Genomic DNA, 8,921 nt, shown 5'->3' with positions numbered 1-8,921 from the left:
AATGTATCTTACATTTTTTTTAAATAAGATAAAATATATTAAATTTAACCATCAATAATTTGCTTCAGGCAGGACGCATTGTTTCCCCCTGTGTAGGAGCCCTATGCGGAAGAAAAAAGCGTGAAATAAAAGAAAAAAGTCTGGTAAGTGTATCCTATAATGATGTTTCGGTATTTTCTCAAAATTTCTATATACTATAATAGAATCACGATTAGTTAAAAGTAGGAGAATAGGACATGAAAATTTGACCCACGTCTCAAAAAAGGTTAGATATCGCTGATCTAGTTAAACCTAAACCTTAAGTCCTTATCCTAAAACTTATTACAAATTAAAGTTACTATTAAATCGAGCTTATAAAATAATCCGATTTTATTGTCTAATGTTTTTATAGATAATTTGAATTATAGTAATTAGTGAGTTAAAAATCAAACATACATTTGCAGTTCGGGATAAAATTGTTGAAACAATATATGTGATGTTAATGTTACCTTCTTATTTCTTTAATAATAACAATAACTTTAAAAGTTTTTTTTTCAAAATTATACATGAATAATGGGAACAATCTGAAACCTATTAAAAATATACGGACACTCGTTAATATATATACTAAGAAATATAGTAGCAGAAGAAATGCCGATAACTTACCAGCTGAAAGAGAAGCTTGCCTTAGGTTCACTTTGACCCAGTAAGTTATCTTATATATTATGGAATTCCCTTATTCTGAATCCAATACAAATAAAAAAAAATTACTTTATGGAGAATAAATGAAACGAATAATAACCCAAGTTTAATTATTAAATAAATTGATGACCTAATATTTTTTTCAAAAATATATTGAAACAATTTTAAAATATCTTAAGTAATCTTCATAAAAATATTGACAGGTATTTAAATATATATCTTAAATAGTTTTTGTTCCTTAAAATGATATGAATGAGGGATGAATTTATTAGTGATATCATTTTGAGCTTATAAACCACCTTGAAAATTTTATTTAAAATGTTGATGGTTAATTTTCGAAGATAAACAACTGATTGGCATGGACTGGTTAAAAATTGGCATTTTTATATTTTCGAATAGAAATTCCTATTCTATATTCTGACTATTTAATGAATTGAGTATAAATTATGGGGGGAAAAAAATATTTCTAATAGATTGGATGACCTCTGTGTGAGGAGTGAATAGTAAAGGTAGAGAGAGATAAAGATTTTTTTTCTTTTTTCTAGGTTCCTAAAGATATCATTATTATTCGAAATAATGGTTTTGAAAACTACCCGGGGTGTCCTGTAAGTCCTGTAAGCAATATTCGAGGATGTTGCTGAAAATCAACAAAAATCCATTTAGACAATCAGCAGCTTAAAAGCCCATTTAGAGTGGTTAAAAGACTACTTGTTTTTAAAGGGAGTTTACTAGGGAGTTTACTACACTGTAAATTTAGACTTACCTTAGATCTTGTAAGCTTAAAAAATAATTATCAACAAATCCCCAAAAAGATTCATTGAAAGTTCGTTGATTGATATTGTAACTCCTAAGTAAGGAGTTAGAATTGTAAGGAGTACTTAAGGAGATTATTAATTTTTACTTATTTGCTTTGCTTTGGCCTCTACGATCGCCTAGCGAAGCTAAGATATTTACAAACGAATTGGTCAATATCTCAGAGGGTATTCAATTATATTCGTAGATTACAAAAATGGTAAAGTTTGAGAAATTTTTCAGTTTCAGTAGTAAAATTTGGTTTTTGATCGTTAAAACGTGGTCTCTATGAACCATTTAAAAAAAATATTTCTCTCAATACTACTTTTTTGGTGAACCAAAGTCCATTATTACTGATAATTCTCAGTGTAATTAGCTTAATAGTTTAATGAGTTATTTTTCTAAAAATTCTCATGGGAGGGATCCGCGTGTCTTTTATGATCACTGGTAAGTTTAATTTGTGGTGAAGATAGAAATTCGTGTGTTAGTTTCGATAATTATCTAATAAATTTAAAAGGACTTTTGATGGATTATATGTATAACCCATTTCCTTCATTCATCACATTACTATAGCCTCATTGCTTGCGTTCTTTTCTCGGACGCCAACTACAAATCATGTATTTTAACTACGAGATTACTCGTTTACGCCAGCATGTCAAGATACGAGTTATCTCTTGGTTGACAACCAGTTTGTTGAAGAATGAAAGTAAAATTCAATTAATTTTGTAATTCGCTTTATTTCATTTAAACGTTTAAAGAGGAGTGGAATAGCTAAATAGGTAAAGTACAGGACTTTTAACTTGGATTCATTCATTTATTTGAATGTGTTACTAGCTCAAATTGAATTTTGTCAACTTAATTATAATGGATATTTTTTCATATTTCAGCGACCCATAGGTATCTGCCCCGGTACACTAGGCTCATTATGTAGCGGTCAAGTCAGCAGTGGATAAGTTAATAATCAATCAAAATAAAGGTAAATAATTTTAAAAAATAATAAGAAAGCAAATGTATATAAATTATATAAAATGCAATATATTTGTTCTTTGTAAATACAGGATAAAGAGTATTTAAAATCATTAATCAGTCCGAAAATAACAAACTCGCCGTGCTTTTACATTTAAAATTCTAATTAAACCAATATGAATTATATTTTACTATATTTAATAATCAAGTCCTTTGTTTTGATAGCTATTGTTAAATTATATCCTTAAAATATTCGAACTAATTTAAATTGTCTCCGAATTAGAAACTTTATCTTCAGTTCTTGTATAAAGAATTCTTAAATTTTGAAAATATACCGAACCAGTGATCATAGCTAATAGATATTCTCATTCACAAAGAGAGTGATTATTCTAATCCGGAAAATTACCGTCTTATTTCGTTAATTAATTTTATTACGAAAATTTTTACACAGATACAATTAAATCGTTTAATTACAAGGGAACACTAATACGGGAAATACAAACAGTGTTCAGAAAAAATAAAAGTTGCGCTTATAATATATACATTATAAACAACAAAATTATAAATCTATATCAAAGAAATATAACCTATGAGGTTATTGTTGGTTATATATGAGGTTATCTTATCTATGGATTTCCTAGATTTTGGACTGGCATTCGACACTAAATAAAATAAGCTCTAGTTCAAGTTGTTCTAATTTGAAGTAAGCTCCAAAATGATACGATTGTTCAGGGATCTTTCCAGGGTTTAGAAGGCATTCAAATCATGCCTGCCTCTGACGTTATTGCATTGCTAATGAAGTGAGTAAAAAAAAAAATGACCGTTTTATCAAATTCAAGATTTCAAAAAAGAAACAGACATTGTCCTACGAAATTCTAGTAATTTTAAGGAATTACTGGGAAAAAAAAAATCACAGCCAAATTTTTTAATGGCCCAAAAAAGAAAAAAACACGAAGAAACTCGTGATATTACTAATTATGAAGGAGAAGGTGTCCTTGACCAGCGCCCTGCGCGGTGTTGTTTGTAAAATTTAGTAGTAGATATACGACGTTGGAAAGGGTAACCATTAAAGGATATTGATGACATTCTGCAGGAAGCGGTTGAGTCAAATCCGTGCACAAGTACTCGCAAATTTGCCAGGGAGTGTAGTATATCGAAAGATACTGTTAATCGTCATCTACTCTCCATAGGGCAGTTGCAGTAGACTGATCCCTCACGAACGTGATCCCTAAAGAACGTAATGGGTTAAAACTCCTGCCTCTTACTACTCCAGACCTCGCACCATTGGATTACTACTTGTTTCGATCCATAGCCCATTTCCTTCAAAGGAAAAAATTAGATAATTTTGCGGAAGTTGAAACTGCGGTCCAAGAGTTCTTTGACAGCCATCCCAAAGAATGGTATCAGCGTGGGATCGAGCAATTGGCTAGCAGATGGCTAAAAACGGTAGATAATAATGGACTATACTTTAAGTATTAATTGTATTTTATATCAAAGAAATGGTAATTCATATTTTAGTAGCTACCCGATTTACAGAGACTACCGACATCATCATCTATAATATATCACCCTGTATAATGTAACCCAGATTAATGATTTATTAGCCTCTATTGATTTTTTTATACTTAGAAATATTCATTTTTATTTAAGTGGTATTCTCCAGAATAATAATCACAAATATTATAATTTTTATTTATGTTCTTTCCAACTATTTTATTTATTTGTCTCTAACGAGTTATAAAAATATATATAAAATAAGTTATCTAGTAATCAATAAAAAATATATATTTTAATTTTTATTTATAACTCAAGACTACTTATTTTATTTATTTTTTGAAATTTCGTGAATAGTTTACTATTATGTCGAGCTGTCGCCGACTCTATCTGTATGGCTACCCCCAAAGATAAATAAATAAGTCGTTAAAAACGACAGCTCTACATCCAAACCAGCAACTATTTTATTAAATGATTTTTGCTGTTCCTTATGTTTTTTGGGATGGTAAAAGCGAAGATAACAATACTGTTTCCCTCTTGAGTCGACCTTTGACCCTAAGACAAAGTGCCTGAGACAATGCTGCACCTTTCCCATATTCATAAAAATAATATTACATCATTTTAGTATAAATCCCACCAGATCACCTTTACTCTCCGTCGTAAACCTCTATCCTCCTGTCCTACAGTATCCTTTCTAAATACACCACTAATGCCTGTTGAACAGATTCGATACTTAGGACTCCGTCTTGACAAGAGACTTACTTGGAATCCACACACAAGACTGAAACGACAAGAAACTGCTCGTAGATTCCGATTGCTACAACATTTACTTGACAAACGCTCTAAACTTCCCATTCACTACAAAAAATTAGTAACACCCCAAACACTCCGATAATCAAACCAATTTGGAGATATGGAATTGAACTCTGGGTCTCCACCAAACCATCAAATTCTTCCCGCATCCAATCGTTACCATCCAAAATCCTACGTAAAATCCTTGATGCTCCTTATTACGTCACAAATAAACTCATTCACAAAGACCTTAACATGCCATTCGTTGCAGATTTGACCCAAAACAGATATACGTCTTTTCATTCCAAACTCCTTAACAATCCCTGATAATCCTCCGAGACGTCTGAAAAGAAGATGGCCACGGGACCTTCTAATTTAAATTAATGCTTGAAGTACCACCAATGGGTGGTTCCTTCCCAAGTGTACCTGAAACATACTACATATTTGCCTATTGTATTATTTTGTACAGTTGTAAATTACATTAAATAAATAATTTTAAAAAAAATTCATTTTAGTATAAAGATAGGTTGTCTCGTTTTATAGCAAATGTTCCGGAACATTTTTTAATTACACCAACGAAAAAATATGCCGGTTGAATGTGAACCTGGCCATGTGATCTATCACCACCTTGTACAACTGTTGGTCAGGAAACAGCTTGTCCTTAACACGTGCTGAACACTGTCTCAGTAACCTACCCTCAGGTTATGGAATGGAGGTTTGTAAAAGGTAGAGGTTAATTTATTTATATGCTTCAATAGTTCAAAGTACATAATAATTATTTATTGAAATTTTAATGGATATTTTCAGCAAACAGGAAGGGGAACCATCTGCTCACTAACTTCTTCATGCTAGAAAGAACTGGGCAGTGGATGAGCTAATAATGTAATCTGAGGAGGTGAAGGAATTAAAATTAATAAGCAAATGTGAAAAAAAAAATAAAATAATTATAATAACTGAGCAAATATTTACATCAAAATATATAAATGTAATGTGTTTTTTGTTCATTAAAACACCTTATTTTCTGAAAAAGATATAGGTTTTTGTAGGATGGTGAAAGGGAAAATGAACTAGGCTTTTGGCCTGCTAATATACTCAAAATTCATCTTGTTAAAACACCTAAGATAAAAGCTTCAATATTTATAAAAATAATTCCACATCTTTTGAGTGTACATTATATTTGTCGAGTCCACAAGAAATTATTCTGGAACATTTTTTGATATACACCATCAACTAAGAACGGCCCGTCATTCGTAACTCGCGATTAACCCATGCATCTATGGCCTATGATTTATGTTCACTATATACCGCTGAAATATAGGCAATAGCATCAGCCCAGCCTTTTATTCCAAGAACTGAAAATCTTACTAATGTGAGGTTCATTTCGCTAACTCAAAAATATGTATTCGCAACATCCATCATTTTAAGAATCCACTTTTTCCTCAGTCCAACGTAAGTCCGTATATTTAATATCCGTTCCAAGGCAACGACCAGACAGAAAAAGATATAGAGATAAATTCGACTCCGAACTAACTTAGAACAACTAAGAAGTTGTTGCGAGAGGAGTAGAATGAGTAGTGTGTGGCGAGCCAGAAGGGTGATAAGTAAGTTCTTTCCCATCAACTAATCAAGATTGAAGTTTAAATAGGTCTTTCCTGATTACTGGGTCTCACAGATCCTTAAAGGACGCAGTAGTTCCAGAGAAAGCGGCAGGGCTACGGAAAGAACATCAAACTCCAATGCCACTCCTGTGGAAACCGCGGCACACGTGAGAGATGATTGCAAAGCCATAGGAGGACACTGTGCAAAGTCATAGTGAAAAATCGGGATCTTCGTTCACGTCGGGACGTACTTCCTCCATCTGATGGAAGAAGATAAACCCTCTACAGGGTGTTCATCTAAGGGTGGAAGATGGTCCGAAGCACTTTACATTGGTAAGACCTGGACCACCCGGAATCAGCAAGCTAGTACAAAAGAAGCAAGAACTTATTTCTTTCATATTTACCTCATTATATCCAAAGCAGGAAATTATACAAAAAGAAAAACCATCAGATATAAACATAAGAAAATTTAACATATATTGATGTCAAAATAATTAATAAAGCTTTGTACTTTATTTTATTTTCAAGCTGTTTTGGATTTTTTTCTTTCAGTTTATTTTTTACTAAAATATAAAACATTGCTGATATGTAATTTGTAATAATACAAACGACGTGTATAAGGGTGTATCCCCAAGCAACGTGATATTTATGAAATATATTAAAAATAATATTATCTATAATATGTAGTTCTCTTAGGAAAAGTTGATTGAATATTTCAAATTAAACATACTTTAGAGGAAGTTTTATTTTTGAAATTTGGTATTTAGGCTACTTTAATTAGGATAACAACTAGCTGATATTAAACAAAGATGAAAAATCAATTATATAAAGTGGAACCTTATTTTCCCCACTATATATTCCATGTATAGGTAAGTGAAAGTAAAAATGGCTGCAATTGATGTAAAAAATAAATTAAATTATTATTTTTTGACACCGTGGAATCTATAAACGACATATCATTTGGTTACCTAGAAGTCGAGAAAATCAGTTTTTTTTTTCACGAACAATTAAATTAAATAGGCCCAATTTTCTTATTATAAAATATATATCCGTCAGAGTTTTTGTAGCTTTCTAAGAGTGTTAGTAGATGATTGTATGGCACAATTTCATACTTGAATAAACTTAAAAAAATTATAAATATTCCTATATTTATAATTTTTTAAATTACATTATTAAACCGAACTTATTATGGTAAACTAATTTCATGTTGAACGCGTAAAGGAACTAAACATTTTTTTTATGAAGTTAAGTCTTTATATCACATTATAAAAAAATAAAACTTTTTTTTTCAAGTGTTATTAACGTAAAAATACAAGAAATGGATTAAAGATATGATGTTGTTCCTTTACGATTTAAAGGTAAATATATATATAACCTATAGCAGGGTTAAATATGTAATCCAAAAAGCGAAGTGAAATAAAGTAAGATATATGATCTTGGTAGTTATTTGCCTTGAACATATTATCTTACTCAATATATAATAAAAATATAAGAAATGAGAGATAAATAAGTTTAACTTTCTTTATAAAAATAAATTTTTTTATAAAGAGTAAATTGTTTTTCTATAATAAAGGCCGATCATTAAAATAACGAATAGAGTTGGATGCAATTCAAACTTCTTGGAATATTGAGATGTAAATCACATATCTTTACTATAGAACACCTTGGACTGCAGAGGTCATTGTGCGCCTTTCCTTGTACGATGTTTGGTTTCGAAAGAAGTCTGTGTTCTACAGAACACCATTTCTGGAAATTTAGTAATTCGTACCAGTAAATGTTTAGTATAGTACAAGAGCCCAAGGGGAGAAAAATTACAGTTATCTCACCCCAATTTTTTATTACTTTAATGAAAACTATGTATAATTAATAGTCAAAATTGATGAGTCTGCCAAGTATAGGTAGGGGGAATAAAAAATGGCGGCTGTTTCAAAGCGACAAAAAAAAAAAAAAGATTTTTCATTCGGAGCTCTATATCTTAAAAACTACCAACAACACTAGAAAATCTAAGAGAACATTATTTAAAGAAAAGTAAATTTGCTGAAATATTAGCCCTAACAGAGCTATTTACGTCCAAAAGTTCTCGAGACTTTTATGAGATTTTTAAAAAGAAAAATTTCTTAACTTAGTAGTTAGTTAATTTATTTTGAGAAATCTTATCTTATCTTAAAATGTAGGTACAACACAAGAAAACCTAAGACAACGTCATTTAAAGAAGAATAAATTTTCTAAAATATGAGCCCTAATAAAGTTATTTACGTCAAATAGTTTTCGAGAAATAGCTTTTTAAAAAGCAACATTTCATAAAAATGTATGGGACGTACTGAAAGATCAGTAGTTGGTGAATTTATTTTGAAAAATTTATATCTCAAAAACCATTTGACGTACAGATGTCTATTAGTACTCAAATTAAAGCTAGTTTAATGAGCTATAAAGTAGTTACTGATGTTTATCTTCGTAGGAGTAATAGTTAACATGAAATTTAATGAAATGTTTGGACAAATTTTCATTTGCTAAATTTATATTCATATGTGAATATCATAAAAACTACTACCCCTACAAAGATAAGTGTCATAAACTACTTTATAAAAAGTTAAATTT

At 30.5% G+C, this 8,921-nt stretch overlaps 1 long non-coding RNA gene across 1 annotated transcript in view; it reads left to right on the top strand.

Annotated features, from left to right (window-relative positions):
* Positions 1 to 5,718, top strand: part of LOC106690999 (uncharacterized) — a 12,527-nt gene extending 6,809 nt beyond the window's left edge. Inside the window, exons 3-5 of the long non-coding RNA XR_010844615.1 lie at positions 69 to 143; positions 2,361 to 2,449; positions 5,533 to 5,718. This is a non-coding gene — a long non-coding RNA (uncharacterized lncRNA). The remainder of the gene's footprint in view (positions 1 to 68; positions 144 to 2,360; positions 2,450 to 5,532) is intronic.
* Positions 5,719 to 8,921: the final 3,203 nt, after the last annotated feature.

The sequence above is a fragment of the Halyomorpha halys genome, unplaced genomic scaffold, assembly GCF_000696795.3.
Source record: "Halyomorpha halys isolate HHAL.00 unplaced genomic scaffold, Hhal_1.1 Scaffold2027.1, whole genome shotgun sequence".
Lineage (NCBI taxonomy): Eukaryota > Metazoa > Arthropoda > Insecta > Hemiptera > Pentatomidae > Halyomorpha > Halyomorpha halys.
Note: the sequence above shows the minus strand (reverse complement) of the source record. Positions and strands in the feature narration are given on the sequence as shown.